Source organism: Pleurodeles waltl, unplaced genomic scaffold, assembly GCF_031143425.1.
Source record: "Pleurodeles waltl isolate 20211129_DDA unplaced genomic scaffold, aPleWal1.hap1.20221129 scaffold_39, whole genome shotgun sequence".
Lineage (NCBI taxonomy): Eukaryota > Metazoa > Chordata > Amphibia > Caudata > Salamandridae > Pleurodeles > Pleurodeles waltl.
In genome coordinates, this window is record NW_027150097.1 from 5973003 (window position 1) to 5994372 (window position 21370).

General features: G+C 46.0%; 6 non-coding genes across 6 annotated transcripts; all 6 read left to right on the top strand.

Moving 5' to 3' along the window:
• Window positions 1-1628: 1628 nt before the first annotated feature.
• TRNAL-CAG (transfer RNA leucine (anticodon CAG)) lies at window positions 1629-1711 on the top strand. Its single transcript has one exon. It is a non-coding gene; the product is annotated as a tRNA-Leu (tRNA).
• A 4778-nt stretch (window positions 1712-6489) lies between these two features.
• Window positions 6490-6572, top strand: TRNAL-CAG (transfer RNA leucine (anticodon CAG)). The gene has a single exon. It is a non-coding gene; the product is annotated as a tRNA-Leu (tRNA).
• A 2344-nt stretch (window positions 6573-8916) lies between these two features.
• On the top strand, window positions 8917-8999 carry TRNAL-CAG (transfer RNA leucine (anticodon CAG)). Its single transcript has one exon. It is a non-coding gene; the product is annotated as a tRNA-Leu (tRNA).
• Window positions 9000-13776: 4777 nt separating this feature from the next.
• On the top strand, window positions 13777-13860 carry TRNAL-CAG (transfer RNA leucine (anticodon CAG)). Its single transcript has one exon. It is a non-coding gene; the product is annotated as a tRNA-Leu (tRNA).
• A 2343-nt stretch (window positions 13861-16203) lies between these two features.
• Window positions 16204-16286, top strand: TRNAL-CAG (transfer RNA leucine (anticodon CAG)). Its single transcript has one exon. It is a non-coding gene; the product is annotated as a tRNA-Leu (tRNA).
• A 3481-nt stretch (window positions 16287-19767) lies between these two features.
• Window positions 19768-19850, top strand: TRNAR-CCG (transfer RNA arginine (anticodon CCG)). Its single transcript has one exon. It is a non-coding gene; the product is annotated as a tRNA-Arg (tRNA).
• Window positions 19851-21370: the final 1520 nt, after the last annotated feature.

Sequence of the window (21370 nt, forward strand, 5' to 3'; positions counted from 1 at the left end):
GGACTCAAACTGTACCGTTCAAGTCCTTGTCTCAGAGGCACTGAGTTGATTGGTATGGAGCCAGGCACCTCCTGATCTGAATCTTGAACTGGCTCCAAATTCTGCATGTCCACACCCCCTGTAGTAGATGATTGAGAATTAGTAGCAGTCACCACCGGCCATGTGCACTGGCTCAAAATTCAGCATGTCCACACCCCATGTAGTAGATGATTGAGAATTAGTAGCAGTCACCACCGGATCCACTGTCAGGATGATCCATCCTCTCTCCTTCATCAGCTTCAGATCCCACTGTTTCCCTGAGCAGGAAGGTCTGGAATTGAAAATACAGAGGACATTAAACAACATTCACTCAGTACATGGCACTCATTTTGGTTTATAAGCTGGAAATTGAGCCATCAGTGCAGTGTCGAGAGTGTCACGATGGCAGAGTGGTCTAAGGTGCTGCATTCAGGTCGCAGTCTCCTTTGGAGGCGTGGGTTTGAATCCCACTTCTGACAAGTGACTTTTGCGAGGTGGATACATTTTTTCACTTTTTTTTTCCAAGCACCCGTATCAAAAACAATGTCAACAGTTTCTGTAAATTATCGATAAGATCTATTGTCCGTTGCTTGCACTAATTTCCTGAAGTTGGCTAAATCGCAGTAAATCGGTAAAGCGGGAAATCACAGCATCTTCAACAAATCGTGATAGAGGGGCAGAGATAAAGGTTTTGACCCTACATATCAAGAGCGCAGCTGTCAATAGTTCAGCAGGTTCACAGTGCAGAAGGTTCAGTGGCACCAGGGTCCCCTGCGTCCCAATCACAGCTGGTTTTTAACTTCTGTATTCAGGGCATGGGAGGGGTGTGTTGCATCGTGCACACATGGTGCCTGTTTCGCAGATAAGTTTTAATAAATACACAGAGAATAATATAGAGTCATTGGCCACGAGGAACACCTTCCCTGGCCTTTTATTCTCTCCGGTTCCACGTCACTGCGCCTACCATCCAACTCCAAAACTCGGGGGAGACTAACAATCCCTACCTCCCTTGGTGTGCATCATAGGCGTGCCCATGACGAACACAACATTTCTCCTTAACCAATACAAAACAAACATAGCTGCTAAAAAAAAAGATACTATACTAAACCAGTATACAAGAATAGTACACAACAAGAAATGCCACATTCAGTCAATCCACCCCGAATCCTTGCAGCCGCGTTGAGCATGGCGGTCGAGGACTCAAACTGTACCGTTCAAGTCCTTGTCTCAGAGGCACTGAGTTGATTGGTATGGAGCCAGGCACCTCCTGATCTGAATCTTGAACTGGCTCCAAATTCTGCATGTCCACACCCCCTGTAGTAGATGATTGAGAATTAGTAGCAGTCACCACCGGCCATGTGCACTGGCTCAAAATTCAGCATGTCCACACCCCATGTAGTAGATGATTGAGAATTAGTAGCAGTCACCACCGGATCCACTGTCAGGATGATCCATCCTCTCTCCTTCATCAGCTTCAGATCCCACTGTTTCCCTGAGCAGGAAGGTCTGGAATTGAAAATACAGAGGACATTAAACAACATTCACTCAGTACATGGCACTCATTTTGGTTTATAAGCTGGAAATTAAGCCATCAGTGCAGTGTCAAGAGTGTCAGGATGGCCGAGTGGTCTAAGGTGCTGCGTTCAGGTCGCAGTCTCCTTTGGAGGTGTGGGTTCGAATCCCACTTCTGACAAGTGTATTTTGCGAGGTGGATACATTTTTTGACTTTTTTTTCCCAAGCACCGTATCAAAAACAATGTCAACAGTTTCTGTAAATTATCGATAAGATCTATTTTCCGTTGCTTGCACTAATTGCCTGAAGTTGGCTAAATCGCAGTAAATCGGTAAAGCAGGAAATCACAGCATCTTCAACAAATCGTGATAGAGGGGCCGAGATAAAGGTTTCGACCCTACATATCAAAAGCGCAGCTGTCAATAGTTCAGCAGGTTCACAGTGCAGAAGGTTCAGTGGCACCAGGGTCCCCTGCGTCCCAATCAGAGCTGGTTTTTAACTTCTGTATTCAGGGGATGGGAGGGGTGGGGGTATTGCGTCGTGCACACACAGTGCCTGTTTTGCAGAGAAGTTTTAATAAATACACAAAGAATAATATGGAGTCTTTGGCCACGAGGAACACCTTCCCCTACCTTTTATTCTCTCCGATTCCACATCACCGCACCTACCATCCAACTCCAAAACTCGGGGGAGACTAACACTCCCTACCTCCCTTGGTGTGGATCATGGGCGTGCCCATGACGAACACAACATTTCTCCTTAACCAATACAAAACAAACATAGCTGCTCAAAAAAAAGATACTATACTAATCCAGTATACAAGAATAGTACACAACAATAAATACCACATTCAGTCAATCCACCCCGAATCCTTGCAGCCGCGTTGAGCATGGCGGTCGAGGACTCAAACTGTACCGTTCAAGTCCTTGTCTCAGAGGCACTGAGTTGATTGGTATGGAGCCAGGCACCTCCTGATCTGAATCTTGAACTGGCTCCAAATTCTGCATGTCCACACCCCCTGTAGTAGATGATTGAGAATTAGTAGCAGTCACCACCGGCCATATGCACTGGCTCAAAATTCTGCAAATCCACACCCCATGTAGTAGATGATTGAGAATTAGTAGCAGTCACCACAGGGTCCACTGTCAGGATGATCCATCCTCTCTCCTTCATCAGCTTCAGATCCCACTGTTTCCCTGAGCAGGAAGGTCTGGAATTGAAAATACAGAGGACATTAAATAACATTCACTCAGTACATGGCACTCATTTTGGTTTATAAGCTGGAAATTGAGCCATCAGTGCAGTGTCAAGAGTGTCAGGATGGCCGAGTGGTCTAAGGTGCTGCGTCCAGGTCACAGTCTCCTTTGGAGGCGTGGGTTCGAATCCCACTTCTGACAAGTGTATTTTGCGAGGTGGATACATTTTTTGACTTTTTTTTCCCAAGCACCGTATCAAAAACAATGTCAACAGTTTCTGTAAATTATCGATAAGATCTATTTTCCGTTGCTTGCACTAATTGCCTGAAGTTGGCTAAATCGCAGTAAATCGGTAAAGCAGGAAATCACAGCATCTTCAACAAATCGTGATAGAGGGGCCGAGATAAAGGTTTCGACCCTACATATCAAAAGCACAGCTGTCCATAGTTCAGCAGGTTCACAGTGCAGAAGGTTCAGTGGCACCAGGGTCCCCTGCGTCCCAATCACAGCTGGTTTTTAACTTCTGTATTCTGGGCATGGGAGGGGTGTGTTGCATCGTGCACACACAGTGCCTGTTTCGCAAATAAGTTTTAATAAATACACAGAGAATAATATAGAGTCATTGGCCACGAGGAACACCTTCCCTGACCTTTTATTCTCTCCGGTTCCACGTCACCGCGCCTACCATCCAACTCAATAACTCGGGGGAGACTAACACTCCCTACCTCCCTTGGTGTGCATCATAGGCGTGCCCATGACGAACACAACATTTCTCCTTAACCAATACAAAACAAACATAGCTGCTCAAAAAAAAGATACTATACTAAACCCGTATACAAGAATAGTACACAACAAGAAATGCCACATTCAGTCAATCCACCCCGAATCCTTGCAGCCGCGTTGAGCATGGCGGTCGAGGACTTAAACTGTACCGTTCAAGTCCTTGTCTCAGAGGCACTGAGTTGATTGGTATGGAGCCAGGCACCTCCTGATCTGAATCTTGAACTGGCTCCAAATTCTGCATGTCCACACCCCCTGTAGTAGATGATTGAGAATTAGTAGCAGTCACCACCGGCCATGTGCACTGGCTCAAAATTCAGCATGTCCACACCCCATGTAGTAGATGATTGAGAATTAGTAGCAGTCACCTCCGGATCCACTGTCAGGATGATCCATCCTCTCTCCTTCATCAGCTTCAGATCCCACTGTTTCCCTGAGCAGGAAGGTCTGGAATTGAAAATACAGAGATCATTAAACAACATTCACTCAGTACATGGCACTCATGTTGGTTTATAAGCTGGAAAGTGAGCCATCAGTGCAGTGTGAAGAGTGTCAGGATGGCCGAGTGGTCTAAGGCGCTGCGTTCAGGTCGCAGTCTCCTTTGGAGGCGTTGGTTCAAATCCCAATTCTGACAAGTGTCTTTTGCGAGGTGGATACATTTTTGGACTTTTTTTTTCCAAGCACCCGTATCAAAAACGATGTCAACAGTTTCTGTAAATTATCGATAAGATCTATTGTCCGTTGCTTGCACTAATTTCCTGAAGTTGGCTAAATCGCAGTAAATCGGTAAAGCGGGAAATCACAGCATCTTCAACAAATCGTGATAGAGGGTCAGAGATAAAGGTTTCGACCCTACATATGAAGAGCGCAGCTGTCAATAGTTCAGCAGGTTCACAGTGCAGAAGGTTTAGTGGCACCAGGGTCCCCTGCGTCCCAATCACAGCTGGTTTTTAACTTCTGTATTCAGGGCATGGGAGGGGTGTGTTGCATCGTGCACACACTGTGCCTGTTTCGCAGATAAGTTTTAATAAATACACAGAGAATAATATAGAGTCATTGGCCACGAGGAACACCTTCCCTGACCTTTTATTCTCTCCGGTTCCACGTCACCGCGCCTACCATCCAACTCCAAAACTCGGGGGAGACTAACACTCCCTACCTCCCTTGGTGTGCATCATAGGCGTGCCCATGACGAACACAACATTTTTCCTTAACCAATACAAAACAAACATAGCTGCTCAAAAAAAAGATACTATACTAATCCAGTATACAAGAATAACACACAACAAGAAATGCCACATTCAGTCAATCCACCCCGAATCCTTGCAGCCGCGTTGAGCATGGCGGTCGAGGACTCAAACTGTACCGTTCAAGTCCTTGTCTCAGAGGCACTGAGTTGATTGGTATGGAGCCAGGCACCTCCTGATCTGAATCTTGAACTGGCTCCAAATTCTGCATGTCCACACCCCCTGTAGTAGATGATTGAGAATTAGTAGCAGTCACCACCGGCCATGTGCACTGGCTCAAAATTCAGCATGTCCACACCCCATGTAGTTGATGATTGAGAATTAGTAGCAGTCACCACCGGATTCACTGTCAAGATGATCCATCCTCTCTCCTTCATCAGCTTCAGATCCCACTGTTTCCCTGAGCAGGAAGGTCTGGAATTGAAAATACAGAGGACATTAAACAACATTCACTCAGTACATGGCACTCATTTTGGTTTATACGCTCGAAATTGAGCCATGAGCAAGGTGTGAAGACTTTCAGGATAGCCGAGTGGTCTAAGGTGCTGCGTTCAAGTCCCAGTCTCCCTTGGAGGCGTGCGTTCAATTCCCACTTCTGACAAGTGTATTTTGCGAGGTTGATACATTTTTGGACTTTTTTTTCCCAAGCACCGTATCAAAAACAATGTGAACAGTTTCTGTAAATTATCGATAAGATCTATTTTCCGTTGCTTGCACTAATTGCATGAAGTTGGCTAAATCGCAGTAAATCGGTAAAGCAGGAAATCACAGCATCTTCAACAAATCGTGATGGAGGGGCCGAGATAAAGGTTTCGACCCTACATATTAAAAGCGCAGCTGTCAATAGTTCAGCAGGTTCACAGTGCAGAAGGTTCAGTGGCACCAGGGTCCCCTGCGTCCCAATCACAGCTGGTTTTTAACTTCTGTATTCAGGGGATGGGAGGGGTGGGGGTGTTGCGTCGTGCACACACAGTGCCTGTTTCGCAGAGAAGTTTTAATAAATACACAAAGAATAATATGGAGTCTTCGGCCACGAGGAACACCTTCCCCTACCTTTTATTCTCTCCGGTTCCACGTCACCGCGCCTACCATCCAACTCCAAAACTCGGGGGAGACTAACACTCCCTACCTCCCTTGGTGTGCATCATAGGCGTGCCCATGACGAACACAACATTTCTCCTTAACCAATACAAAACAAACATAGCTGCTCAAAAAAAAGATACTATACTAATCCAGTATACAAGAATAGTACACAACAAGAAATGCCACATTCAGTCAATCCACCCCGAATCCTTGCAGCCGCGTTGAGCATGGCGGTCGAGGACTCAAACTGTACCGTTCAAGTCCTTGTCTCAGAGGCACTGAGTTGATTGGTATGGAGCCAGGCACCTCCTGATCTGAATCTTGAACTGGCTCCAAATTCTGCATGTCCACACCCCTTGTAGTAGATGATTGAGAATTAGTAGCAGTCACCACCGGCCATGTGCACTGGCTCAAACTTCTGCATGTCCACACCCCATGTAGTCGATGATTGAGAATTAGAAGCAGTCACCACTGGATTCACTGTCAGGATGATCCATCCTCTCTCCTTCATCAGCTTTAGATCCCACTGTTTCCCTGAGCAGGAAGGTCTGGAATTGAAAATACAGAGGACATTAAACAACATTCACTCACTACATGGCACTCATTTTGGTTTATACGCTCGAAATTGAGCCATGAGGGAGGTGTGAAGAGTGTCAGGATGGCCGAGTGGTCTAAGGCGCTGCGTCCAGATCGCAGCCTCCCTTGGAGGTGTGGGTTCAAATCCCACTTCTGACAAGTGTATTTTGCGAGGTGGATACATTTTTGGACTTTTTTTTCCCAAGCACCGTATCAAAAACAATGTCAACAGTTTCTGTAAATTATCGATAAGATCTATTTTCCGTTGCTTGCACTAATTGCCTGAAGTTGGCTAAATCGCAGTAAATTGGTAAAGCAGGAAATCACAGCATCTTCAACAAATCGTGATAGAGGGGCCGAGATAAAGGTTTCGACCCTACATATCAAAAGCGCAGCTGTCAATAGTTCAGCAGGTTCACAGTGCAGAAGGTTCAGTGGCACCAGGGTCCCCTGCGTCCCAATCACAGCTGGTTTTTAACATCTGTATTCAGGGCATGGGAGGGGTGTGTTGCATCGTGCACACACAGTGCCTGTTTCGCAAGTAAGTTTTAATAAATACACAGAGAATAATATAGAGTCATTGGCCACGAGGAACACCTTCCCTGACCTTTTATTCTCTCCGGTTCCACGTCACCACGCCTACCATCCAACTCCAAAACTCGGGGGAGACTAACACTCCCTACCTCCCTTGGTGTGCATCATAGACGTGCCCATGACCAACACAACATTTCTCCTTAACCAATACAAAACAAACATAGCTGCTCAAAAAAAAGATACTATACTAAACCAGTATACAAGAATAGTACACAACAAGAAATGCCACATTCAGTCAATCCACCCCGAATCCTTGCAGCCGCGTTGAGCATGGCGGTCGAGGACTCAAACTGTACCGTTCAAGTCCTTGTCTCAGAGGCACTGAGTTGATTGGTATGGAGCCAGGCACCTCCTGATCTGAATCTTGAACTGGCTCCAAATTCTGCATGTCCACACCCCCTGTACTAGATGATTGAGAATTAGTAGCAGTCACCACCGGCCATGTGCACTGGCTCAAAATTCAGCATGTCCACACCCCATGTAGTAGATAATTGAGAATTAGTAGCAGTCACCACCGGCTCCACTGTCAGGATGATCCATCCTCTCTCCTTCATCAGCTTCAGATCCCACTGTTTCCCTGAGCAGGAAGGTCTGGAATTGAAAATACAGAGGACATTAAACAACATTCACTCAGTACATGGCACTCATTTTGGTTTATAAGCTGGAAATTGAGCCATCAGTGCAGTGTCAAGAGTGTCACGATGGCCGAGTGGTCTAATGTGCTGCATTCAGGTCGCAGTCTCCTTTGGAGGTGTGGGTTTGAATCCCACTTCTGACAAGTGTCTTTTGCGAGGTGGATACATTTTTTCACTTTTTTTTTCCAAGCACCCGTATCAAAAACAATGTCAACAGTTTCTGTAAATTATCGATAAGATCTATTGTCCGTTGCTTGCACTAATTTCCTGAAGTTGGCTAAATCGCAGTAAATCGGTAAAGCGGGAAATCACAGCATCTTCAACAAATCGTGATAGAGGGGCAGAGATAAAGGTTTTGACCCTACATATCAAGAGCGCAGCTGTCAATAGTTCAGCAGGTTCACAGTGCAGAAGGTTCAGTGGCACCAGGGTCCCCTGCGTCCCAATCACAGCTGGTTTTTAACTTCTGTATTCAGGGCATGGGAGGGGTGTGTTGCATCGTGCACACATGGTGCCTGTTTCCCAGATAAGTTTTAATAAATACACAGAGAATAATATAGAGTCATTGGCCACGAGGAACACCTTCCCTGGCCTTTTATTCTCTCCGGTTCCACGTCACCGCGCCTACCATCCAACTCCAAAACTCGGGGGAGACTAACAATCCCTACCTCCCTTGGTGTGCATCATAGGCGTGCCCATGACGAACACAACATTTCTCCTTAACCAATACAAAACAAACATAGCTGCTAAAAAAAAAGATACTATACTAAACCAGTATACAAGAATAGTACACAACAAGAAATGCCACATTCAGTCAATCCACCCCGAATCCTTGCAGCCGCGTTGAGCATGGCGGTCGAGGACTCAAACTGTACCGTTCAAGTTCTTGTCTCAGAGGCACTGAGTTGATTGGTATGGAGCCAGGCACCTCCTGATCTGAATCTTGAACTGGCTCCAAATTCTGCATGTCCACACCCCCTGTAGTAGATGATTGAGAATTAGTAGCAGTCACCACCGGCCATGTGCACTGGCTCAAAATTCAGCATGTCCACACCCCATGTAGTAGATGATTGAGAATTAGTAGCAGTCACCACCGGATCCACTGTCAGGATGATCCATCCTCTCTCCTTCATCAGCTTCAGATCCCACTGTTTCCCTGAGCAGGAAGGTCTGGAATTGAAAATACAGAGGACATTAAACAACATTCACTCAGTACATGGCACTCATTTTGGTTTATAAGCTGGAAATTGAGGCATCAGTGCAGTGTCAAGAGTGTCAGGATGGCCGAGTGGTCTAAGGTGCTGCATTCAGGTCGCAGTCTCCTTTGGAGGCGTGGGTTCGAATCCCACTTCTGACAAGTGTATTTTGCGAGGTGGATAAATTTAGTGACTTTTTTTTCCCAAGCACCGTATCAAAAACAATGTCAACAGTTTCTGTAAATTATCGATAAGATCTATTTTCCGTTGCTTGCACTAATTGCCTGAAGTTGGCTAAATCGCAGTAAATCGGTAAAGCAGGAAATCACAGCATCTTCAACAAATCGTGATAGAGGGGCCGAGATAAAGGTTTCGACCCTACATATCAAAAGCGCAGCTGTCAATAGTTCAGCAGGTTCACAGTGCAGAAGGTTCAGTGGCGCCAGGGTCCCCTGCGTCCCAATCAGAGCTGGTTTTTAACTTCTGTATTCAGGGGATGGGAGGGGTGGGGGTGTTGCGTCGTGCACACACAGTGCCTGTTTTGCAGAGAAGTTTTAATAAATACACAAAGAATAATATGGAGTCTTTGGCCACGAGGAACACCTTCCCCTACCTTTTATTCTCTCCGATTCCACATCACCGCACCTACCATCCAACTCCAAAACTCGGGGGAGACTAACACTCCCTACCTCCCTTGGTGTGGATCATGGGCTTGCCCATGACGAACACAACATTTCTCCTTAACCAATACAAAACAAACATAGCTGCTCAAAAAAAAGATACTATACTAATCCAGTATACAAGAATAGTACACAACAATAAATACCACATTCAGTCAATCCACCCCGAATCCTTGCAGCCGCGTTGAGCATGGCGGTCGAGGACTCAAATTGTACCGTTCAAGTGATTGTCTCAGAGGCACTGAGTTGATTGGTATGGAGCCAGGCACCTCCTGATCTGAATCTTGAACTGGCTCCAAATTCTGCATGTCCACACCCCCTGTAGTAGATGATTGAGAATTAGTAGCAGTCACCACCGGCCATATGCACTGGCTCAAAATTCTGCAAGTCCACACCCCATGTAGTAGATGATTGAGAATTAGTAGCAGTCACCACAGGGTCCACTGTCAGGATGATCCATCCTCTCTCCTTCATCAGCTTCAGATCCCACTTTTTCCCTGAGCAGGAAGGTCTGGAATTGAAAATACAGAGGACATTAAATAACATTCACTCAGTACATGGCACTCATTTTGGTTTATAAGCTGTAAATTGAGCCACCAGTCTGGTGTGAAGAGTGTCAGGATGGCCGGGTGGTCTAAGGTGCTGTGTTCAGGTCACAGTCTCTCTTGGAGACGTGGGTTCAAACCCCTCTTCTGACAAATGTCTTTGCGAGGTGGATACATTTTTGGACTTTTTTTTCCAAGCACCCTTATCAAAAACAATGTCAACAGTTTCTGTAAATTATCGATAAGATCTTTTGTCCGTTGCTTGCACTAATTGCCTGAAGTTGGCTAAATCGCAGTAAATCGGTAAAGCAGGAAATCACAGCATCTTCAACAAATCGTGATAGAGGGGCCGAGATAAAGGTTTCGACCCTACATATCAAAAGCACAGCTGTCCATAGTTCAGCAGGTTCACAGTGCAGAAGGTTCAGTGGCACCAGGGTCCCCTGCGTCCCAATCACAGCTGGTTTTTAACTTCTGTATTCTGGGCATGGGAGGGGTGTGTTGCATCGTGCACACACAGTGCCTGTTTCGCAAATAAGTTTTAATAAATACACAGAGAATAATATAGAGTCATTGGCCACGAGGAACACCTTCCCTGACCTTTTATTCTCTCCGGTTCCACGTCACCGCGCCTACCATCCAACTCAATAACTCGGGGGAGACTAACACTCCCTACCTCCCTTGGTGTGCATCATAGGCATGCCCATGACGAACACAACATTTCTCCTTAACCAATACAAAACAAACATAGCTGCTCAAAAAAAAGATACTATACTAAACCAGTATACAAGAATAGTACACAACAAGAAATGCCACATTCAGTCAATCCACCCCGAATCCTTGTAGCCGCGTTGAGCATGGCGGTCGAGGACTCAAACTGTACCGTTCAAGTCCTTGTCTCAGAGGCACTGAGTTGATTGGTATGGAGCCAGGCACCTCCTGATCTGAATCTTGAACTGGCTCCAAATTCTGCATGTCCACACCCCCTGTAGTAGATGATTGAGAATTAGTAGCAGTCACCACCGGCCATGTGCACTGGCTCAAAATTCAGCATGTCCACACCCCATGTAGTAGATGATTGAGAATTAGTAGCAGTCACCTCCGGATCCACTGTCAGGATGATCCATCCTCTCTCCTTCATCAGCTTCAGATCCCACTGTTTCCCTGAGCAGGAAGGTCTGGAATTGAAAATACAGAGGACATTAAACAACATTCACTCAGTACATGGCACTCATTTTGGTTTATAAGCTGGAAAGTGAGCCATCAGTGCAGTGTGAAGAGTGTCAGGATGGCCGAGTGGTCTAAGGCGCTGCGTTCAGGTCGCAGTCTCCTTTGGAGGGCTTGGTTCAAATCCCACTTCTGACAAGTGTCTTTTGCGAGGTGGATACATTTTTGGACTTTTTTTTTCCAAGCACCCGTATCAAAAACGATGTCAACAGTTTCTGTAAATTATCGATAAGATCTATTGTCCGTTGCTTGCACTAATTTCCTGAAGTTGGCTAAATCGCAGTAAATCGGTAAAGTGGGAAATCACAGCATCTTCAACAAATCGTGATAGAGGGGCAGAGATAAAGGTTTCGACCCTACATATCAAGAGCGCAGCTGTCAATAGTTCAGCAGGTTCACAGTGCAGAAGGTTTAGTGGCACCAGGGTCCCCTGCGTCCCAATCACAGCTGGTTTTTAACTTCTTTATTCAGGGCATGGGAGGGGTGTGTTGCATCGTGCACACAATGTGCCTGTTTCGCAGATAAGTTTTAATAAATACACAGAGAATAATATAGAGTCATTGGCCACGAGGAACACCTTCCCTGACCTTTTATTCTCTCAGGTTCCACGTCACCGCGCCTACCATCCAACTCCAAAACTCGGGGGAGACTAACACTCCCTACCTCCCTTGGTGTGCATCATAGGCGTGCCCATGACGAACACAACATTTTTCCTTAACCAATACAAAACAAACATAGCTGCTAAAAAAAAAGATACTATACTAATCCAGTAAACAAGAATAACACACAACAAGAAATGCCACATTCAGTCAATCCACCCCGAATCCTTGCAGCCGCGTTGAGCATGGCGGTCGAGGACTCAAACTGTACCGTTCAAGTCCTTGTCTCAGAGGCACTGAGTTGATTGGTATGGAGCCAGGCACCTCCTGATCTGAATCTTGAACTGGCTCCAAATTCTGCATGTCCACACCCCCTGTAGTAGATGATTGAGAATTAGTAGCAGTCACCACCGGCCATGTGCACTGGCTCAAAATTCAGCATGTCCACACCCCATGTAGTTGATGATTGAGAATTAGTAGCAGTCACCACCGGATTCACTGTCAGGATGATCCATCCTCTCTCCTTCATCAGCTTCAGATCCCACTGTTTCCCTGAGCAGGAAGGTCTGGAATTGAAAATACAGAGGACATTAAACAACATTCACTCAGTACATGGCACTCATTTTGGTTTATACGCTCGAAATTGAGCCATGAGCAAGGTGTGAAGACTGTCAGGATGGCCGAGTGGTCTAAGGTGCTGCGTTCAGGTCCCAGTCTCCCTTGGAGGCGTGCGTTCAATTCCCACTTCTGACAAGTGTATTTTGCGAGGTGGATACATTTTTGGACTTTTTTTTCCCAAGCACCGTATCAAAAACAATGTGAACAGTTTCTGTAAATTATCGATAAGATCTATTTTCCGTTGCTTGCACTAATTGCCTGAAGTTGGCTAAATCGCAGTAAATCGGTAAAGCAGGAAATCACAGCATCTTCAACAAATCGTGATGGAGGGGCCGAGATAAAGGTTTCGACCCTACATATCAAAAGTGCAGCTGTCAATAGTTCAGCAGGTTCACAGTGCAGAAGGTTCAGTGGCACCAGGGTCCCCTGCGTCCCAATCACAGCTGGTTTTTAACTTCTGTATTCAGGGGATGGGAGGGGTGGGGGTGTTGCGTCGTGCACACACAGTGCCTGTTTCGCAGAGAAGTTTTAATAAATACACAAAGAATAATATGGAGTCTTCGGCCACGAGGAACACCTTCCCCTACCTTTTATTCTCTCCGGTTCCACGTCACCGCGCCTACCATCCAACTCCAAAACTCGGGGGAGACTAACACTCCCTACCTCCCTTGGTGTGCATCATAGGCGTGCCCATGACGAACACAACATTTCTCCTTAACCAATACAAAACGAACATAGCTGCTCAAAAAAAAGATACTATACTAATCCAGTATACAAGAATAGTACACAACAAGAAATGCCACATTCAGTCAATCCACCCCGAATCCTTGCAGCCGCGTTGAGCATGGCGGTCGAGGACTCAAACTGTACCGTTCAAGTCCTTGTCTCAGAGGCACTGAGTTGATTGGTATGGAGCCAGGCACCTCCTGATCTGAATCTTGAACTGGCTCCAAATTCTGCATGTCCACACTCCTTGTAGTAGATGATTGAGAATTAGTAGCAGTCACCACCGGCCATGTGCACTGGCTCAAACTTCTGCATGTCCACACCCCATGTAGTCGATGATTGAGAATTAGTAGCAGTCACCACCGGATTCACTGTCAGGATGATCCATCCTCTCTCCTTCATCAGCTTCAGATCCCACTGTTTCCCTGAGCAGGAAGGTCTGGAATTGAAAATACAGAGGACATTAAACAACATTCACTCAGTACATGGCACTCATTTTGGTTTATAAGCTGGAAATTGAGCCATCAGTGTAGTGTCAAGAGTGTCAGGATGGCCGAGTGGTCTAAGGTGCTGCGTTCAGGACGCAGTCTCCTTTGGCAGGCGTGGGTTCGAATCCCACTTCTGACAAGTGTCTTTTGCGAGGTGAATACATTTTTGGACTTTTTTTTTCCAAGCACCCGTATCAAAAACAATGTCAACAGTTTCTGTAAATTATCGATAAGATCTATTGTCCGTTGCTTGCACTAATTTCCTGAAGTTGGCTAAATCGCAGTAAATCGGTAAAGCGGGAAATCACAACATCTTCAACAAATCGTGATAGAGGGGCAGAGATAAAGGTTTCGACCCTACATATCAAGAGCGCAGCTGTCAATAGTTCAGCAGGTTCACAGTGCAGAAGGTTCAGTGGCACCAGGGTCCCCTGCGTCCCAATCACAGCTGGTTTTTAACTTCTGTATTCAGGGCATGGGAGGGGTGTGTTGCATCGTGCACACACGGTGCCTGTTTCGCAGATAAGTTTTAATAAATATACAGAGAATAATATAGAGTCATTGGCAACGAGGAACACCTTCCCTGACCTTTTATTCTCTCCGGTTCCACGTCACCACGCCTACCATCCAACTCCAAAACTCGGGGGAGACTAACACTCCCTACCTCCCTTGGTGTGCATCATAGGCGTGCCCATGACGAACACAACATTTCTCCTTAACCAATACAAAACAAACATAGCTGCTCAAAAAAAAGATACTATACTAATCCAGTATACAAGAATAGTACACAACAAGAAATGCCACATTCAGTCAATCCACCCCGAATCCTTGCAGCCGCGTTAAGCATGGCGGTCAAGGACTCAAACTGTACCGTTCAAGTCCTTGTCTCAGAGGCACTGAGTTGATTGGTATGGAGCCAGGCACCTCCTGATCTGAATCTTGGACTGGCTCCAAATTCTGCATGTCCACACCCCCTGTAGTAGATGATTGAGAATTAGTAGCAGTCACCACCGGCCATATGCACTGGCTCAAAATTCAGCATGTCCACACCCCATGTAGTCGATGATTGAGAATTAGTAGCAGTCATCACCGGATTCACTGTCAGGATGATCCATCCTCTCTCCTTCATCAGCTTCAGATCCCACTGTTTCCCTGAGCAGGAAGGCCTGGAATTGAAAATACAGAGGACATTAAACAACATTCACTCAGTACATGGCACTCATTTTGGTTTATACGCTCGAAATTGAGCCTGAGGGAGGTGTGAAGAGTTTCAGGATGGCCGAGTGGTCTAAGGCGCTGCATTCAGGTCGCAGCCTCCCTTGGAGGTGTGGGTTAAAATCCCACTTCTGACAAGTGTATTTTGCGAGGTGGATACATTTTTGGACTTTTTTTTCCCAAGCACCGTATCAAAAACAATGTCAACAGTTTCTGTAAATTATCGTTAAGATCTATTTTCCGTTGCTTGCACAAATTGCCTGAAGTTGGCTAAATCGCAGTAAATCGGTAAAGCAGGAAATCACAGCATCTTCAACAAATCGTGATAGAGGGGCCGAGATAAAGGTTTCGACCCTACATATCAAAAGCGCAGCTGTCAATAGTTCAGCAGGCTCACAGTGCAGAAGGTTCAGTGGCACCAGGGTCCCCTGCGTCCCAATCACAGCTGGTTTTTAACTTCTGTATTCAGGGCATGGGAGGGGTGTGTTGCATCGTGCACACACAGTGCCTGTTTCGCAAATAAGTTTTAATAAATACACAGAGAATAATATAGAGTCATTGGCCACGAGGAACACCTTTCCTGACCTTTTATTCTCTCCGGTTCCACGTCACCGCGCCTACCATCCAACTCCAAAACTCGGGGGAGACTAACACTCCCTACCACCCTTGGTGTGCATCATAGGCGTGCCCATGACGAACACAACATTTCTCCTTAATCAATACAAAACAAACATAGCTGCTCAAAAAAAAGATACTATACTAATCCAGTATACAAGAATAGTACACAACAAGAAATGCCACATTCAGTCAATCCACCCCGAATCCTTGCAGCCGCGTTGAGCATGGCGGTCGAGGACTCAAACTGTACCGTTCAAGTCCTTGTCTCAGAGGCACTGAGTTGATTGGTATGGAGCCAGGCACCTCCTGATCTGAATCTTGAACTGGCTCCAAATTCTGCATGTCCACACCCCCTGTAGTAGATGATTGAGAATTAGTAGCAGTCACCACCGGCCATGTGCACTGGCTCAAAATTCAGCATGTCCACACCCCATGTAGTAGATGATTGAGAATTAGTAGCAGTCACCACCGGATCCACTGTCAGGATGATCCATCCTCTCTCCTTCATCAGCTTCAGATCCCACTGTTTCCCTGAGCAGGAAGGTCTGGAATTGAAAATACAGAGGACATTAAACAACATTCACTCAGTACATGGCACTCATTTTGGTTTATAAGCTGGAAATTGAGCCATCAGTGCAGTGTCAAGAGTGTCAGGATGGCTGAGTGGTCTAAGGTGCTGCGTTCAGGTCGCAGTCTCCTTTGGAGGCGTGGGTTCGAATCCCACTTCTGACAAGTGTATTTTGCGAGGTGGATACATTTTTTGACTTTTTTTTCCCAAGCACCATATCAAAAACAATGTCAACAGTTTCTGTAAATTATCGATAAGATCTATTTTCCGTTGCTTGCACTAATTGCCTGAAGTTGGCTAAATCGCAGTAAATCGGTAAAGCAGGAAATCACAGCATCTTCAACAAATCGTGATAGAGGGGCCGAGATAAAGGTTTCGACCCTACATATCAAAAGCGCAGCTGTCAATAGTTCAGCAGGTTCACAGTGCAGAAGGTTCAGTGGCGCCAGGGTCCCCTGCGTCCCAATCAGAGCTGGTTTTTAACTTCTGTATTCAGGGGATGGGAGGGGTGGGGGTGTTGCGTCGTGCACACACAGTGCCTGTTTTGCAGAGAAGTTTTAATAAATACACAAAGAATAATATGGAGTCTTTGGCCACGAGGAACACCTTCCCCTACCTTTTATTCTCTCCGATTCCACATCACCGCACCTACCATCCAACTCCAAAACTCGGGGGAGACTAACACTCCCTACCTCCCTTGGTGTGGATCATGGGCGTGCCCATGACGAACACAACATTTCTCCTTGACCAATACAAAACAAACATAGCTGCTCAAAAAAAAGATACTATACTAATCCAGTATACAAGAATAGTACACAACAATAAATACCACATTCAGTCAATCCACCCCGAATCCTTGCAGCCGCGTTGAGCATGGCGGTCGAGGACTCAAACTGTACCGTTCAAGTCCTTGTCTCAGAGGCACTGAGTTGATTGGTATGGAGCCAGGCACCTCCTGATCTGAATCTTGAACTGGCTCCAAATTCTGCATGTCCACACCCCCTGTAGTAGATGATTGAGAATTAGTAGCAGTCACCACCGGCCATATGCACTGGCTCAAAATTCTACAAGTCCACACCCCATGTAGTAGATGATTGAGAATTAGTAGCAGTCACCACAGGGTCCACTGTCAGGATGATCCATCCTCTCTCCTTCATCAGCTTCAGATCCCACTGTTTCCCTGAGCAGGAAGGTCTGGAATTGAAAATACAGAGGACATTAAATAACATTCACTCAGTACATGGCACTCATTTTGGTTTATAAGCTGGAAATTGAGCCATCAGTCTGGTGTGAAGAGTGTCAGGATGGCCGGGTGGTCTAAGGTGCTGCGTTCAGGTCACAGTCTCTCTTGGAGACGTGGGTTCAAACCCCTCTTCTGACAAATGTCTTTGTGAGGTGGATACATTTTTGGACTTTTTTTTCCAAGCACCCTTATCAAAAACAATGTCAACAGTTTCTGTAAATTATCGATAAGATCTTTTGTCCGTTGCTTGCACTAATTGCCTGAAGTTGGCTAAATCGCAGTAAATCGGTAAAGCAGGAAATCACAGCATCTTCAACAAATCGTGATAGAGGGGCCGAGATAAAGGTTTCGACCCTACATATCAAAAGCGCAGCTGTCAATAGTTCAGCAGGCTCACAGTGCAGAAGGTTCAGTGGCACCAGGGTCCCCTGCGTCCCAATCACAGCTGGTTTTTAACTTCTGTATTCAGGGCATGGGAGGGGTGTGTTGCATCGTGCACACACAGTGCCTGTTTCGCAAATAAGTTTTAATAAATACACAGAGAATAATATAGAGTCATTGGCCACGAGGAACACCTTTCCTGACCTTTTATTCTCTCCGGTTCCACGTCACCGCGCCTACCATCCAACTCCAAAACTCGGGGGAGACTAACACTCCCTACCACCCTTGGTGTGCATCATAGGCGTGCCCATGACGAACACAACATTTCTCCTTAATCAATACAAAACAAACATAGCTGCTCAAAAAAAAGATACTATACTAATCCAGTATACAAGAATAGTACACAACAAGAAATGCCACATTCAGTCAATCCACCCCGAATCCTTGCAGCCGCGTTGAGCATGGCGGTCGAGGACTCAAACTGTACCGTTCAAGTCCTTGTCTCAGAGGCACTGAGTTGATTGGTATGGAGCCAGGCACCTCCTGATCTGAATCTTGAACTGGCTCCAAATTCTGCATGTCCACACCCCCTGTAGTAGATGATTGAGAATTAGTAGCAGTCACCTCCGGATCCACTGTCAGGATGATCCATCCTCTCTCCTTCATCAGCTTCAGATCCCACTGTTTCCCTGAGCAGGAAGGTCTGGAATTGAAAATACAGAGGACATTAAACAACATTCACTCAGTACATGGCACTCATTTTGGTTTATAAGCTGGAAAGTGAGCCATCAGTGCAGTGTGAAGAGTGTCAGGATGGCCGAGTGGTCTAAGGCGCTGCGTTCAGGTCGCAGTCTCCTTTGGAGGGGTTGGTTCAAATCCCACTTCTGACAAGTGTCTTTTGCGAGGTGGATACATTTTTGGACTTTTTTTTTCCAAGCACCCGTATCAAAAACGATGTCAACAGTTTCTGTAAATTATCGATAAGATCTATTGTCCGTTGCTTGCACTAATTTCCTGAAGTTGGCTAAATCGCAGTAAATCGGTAAAGCGGGAAATCACAGCATCTTCAACAAATCGTGATAGAGGGGCAAAGATAAAGGTTTCGACCCTACATATCAAGAGCGCAGCTGTCAATAGTTCAGCAGGTTCACAGTGCAGAAGGTTCAGTGGCACCAGGGTCCCCTGCGTCCCAATCACAGCTGGTTTTTAACTTCTGTATTCAGGGCATGGGAGGGGTGTATTGCATCGTGCACACACTGTGCCTGTTTCGCAGATAAGTTTTAATAAATACACAGAGAATAATATAGAGTCATTGGCCACGAGGAACACCTTCCCTGACCTTTTATTCTCTCCGGTTCCACATCACCGCGCCTACCATCCAACTCCAAAACTCGGGGGAGACTAACACTCCCTACCTCCCTTGGTGTGCATCATAGGCGTGCCCATGACGAACACAACATTTCTCCTTAATCAATACAAAACAAACATAGCTGCTCAAAAAAAAGATACTATACTAATCCAGTATACAAGAATAGTACACAACAAGAAATGCCACATTCAGTCAATCCACCTCGAATCCTTGCAGCCGCGTTGAGCATGGCGGTCAAGGACTCAAACTGTACCGTTCAAGTCCTTGTCTCAGAGGCACTGAGTTGATTGGTATGGAGCCAGGCACCTCCTGATCTGAATCTTGAACTGGCTCTAAATTCTGCATGTCCACACCTCTTGTAGTAGATGATTGAGAATTAGTAGCAGTCACCACCGGCCATGTGCACTGGCTCAAACTTCTGCATGTCCACACCCCATGTAGTCGATGATTGAGAATTAGTAGCAGTCACCACCGGATTCACTGTCAGGATGATCCATCCTCTCTCCTTCATCAGCTTCAGATCCCACTGTTTCCCTGAGCAGGAAGGTCTGGAATTGAAAATACAGAGGACATTAAACAACATTCACTCAGTACATGGCACTCATTTTGGTTTATACGCTCGAAATTGAGCCATGAGGGAAGTGTGAAGAGTGTCAGGATGGCTGAGTGGTCTAAGGCGCTGCGTTCCGGTCGCAGCCTCCCGTGGAGGTGTGGGTTCAAATACCACTTCTGACAAGTGTCTTTTGCGAGGTGGTTACATTTTTGGACTTTTTTTTTCCAAGCACCCTTATCAAAAACAATGTCAACAGTTTCTGTAAATTATCGATAAGATCTATTGTCCGTTGCTTGCACTAATTTCCTGAAGTTGGCTAAATCGCAGTAAATCGGTAAAGCGGGAAATCACAGCATCTTCAACAAATCGTGATAGAGGGGCCGAGATAAAGGTTTCGACCCTACATATCAAGAGCGCAGCTGTCAATAGTTCAGCAGGTTCACAGTGCAGAAGGTTCAGTGGCACCAGGGTCCCCTGCGTCCCAATCACAGCTGGTTTTTAACTTCTGTATTCAGGGCATGGGAGGGGTGTATTGCATTGTGCACACACGGTGCCTGTTTCGCAGATAAGTTTTAATAAATACACAGAGAATAATATAGAGTCATTGGCCACGAGGAACACCTTCCCTGACCTTTTATTCTCTCCGGTTCCACGTCACCGCGCCTACCATCCAACTCCAAAACTCGGGGGAGACTAACACTCCCTACCTCCCTTGGTGTGCATCATAGGCGTGCCCATGACGAACACAACATTTCTCCTTAACCAATACAAAACAAACATAGCTGCTCAAAAAAAAGATACTATACTAATCCAGTATACAAGAATAGTACACAACAAGAAATGCCACATTCAGTCAATCCACCCCGAATCCTTGCAGCCGCGTTGAGCATGGCGGTCGAGGACTCAAACTGTACCGTTCAAGTCCTTGTCTCAAAGGCACTGAGTTGATTGGTATGGAGCCAGGCACCTCCTGATCTGAATCTTGAACTGGCTCCAAATTCTGCATGTCCACACCCCTTGTAGTAGATGATTGAGAATTAGTAGCAGTCACCACCGGCCATGTGCACTGGCTCAAACTTCTGCATGTCCACACCCCATGTAGTCGATGATTGAGAATTAGTAGCAGTCACCACCGGATTCACTGGCAGGATGATCCATCCTCTCTCCTTCATCAGCTTCAGATCCCACTGTTTCCCTGAGCAGGAAGGTCTGGAATTGAAAATACAGAGGACATTAAACAACATTCACTCAGTACATGGCACTCATTTTGGTTTATACGCTCGAAATTGAGCCATGAGGTAGGTGTGAAGAGTGTCAGGATGGCAGAGTGGTCTAAGGCGCTGCGTTCAGGTCGCAGCCTCCCTTGGAGTTGTGGGTTCAAATCCCACTTCTGACAAGTGTATTTTGCGAGGTGGATACATTTTTGGACTTTTTTTTCCCAAGCACCGTATCAAAAACAATGTCAACAGTTTCTGTAAATTATCGATAAGATCTATTGTCCGTTGCTTGCACTAATTGCCTGAAGTTGGCTAAATCGCAGTAAATCGGTAAAGCAGGAAATCACAGCATCTTCAACAAATCGTGATAGAGGGGCCGAGATAAAGGTTTCGACCCTACATATCAAAAGCACAGCTTTCAATAGTTCAGCAGGTTCACAGTGCAGAAGGTTCAGTGGCACCAGGGTCCCCTGCGTCCCAATCAC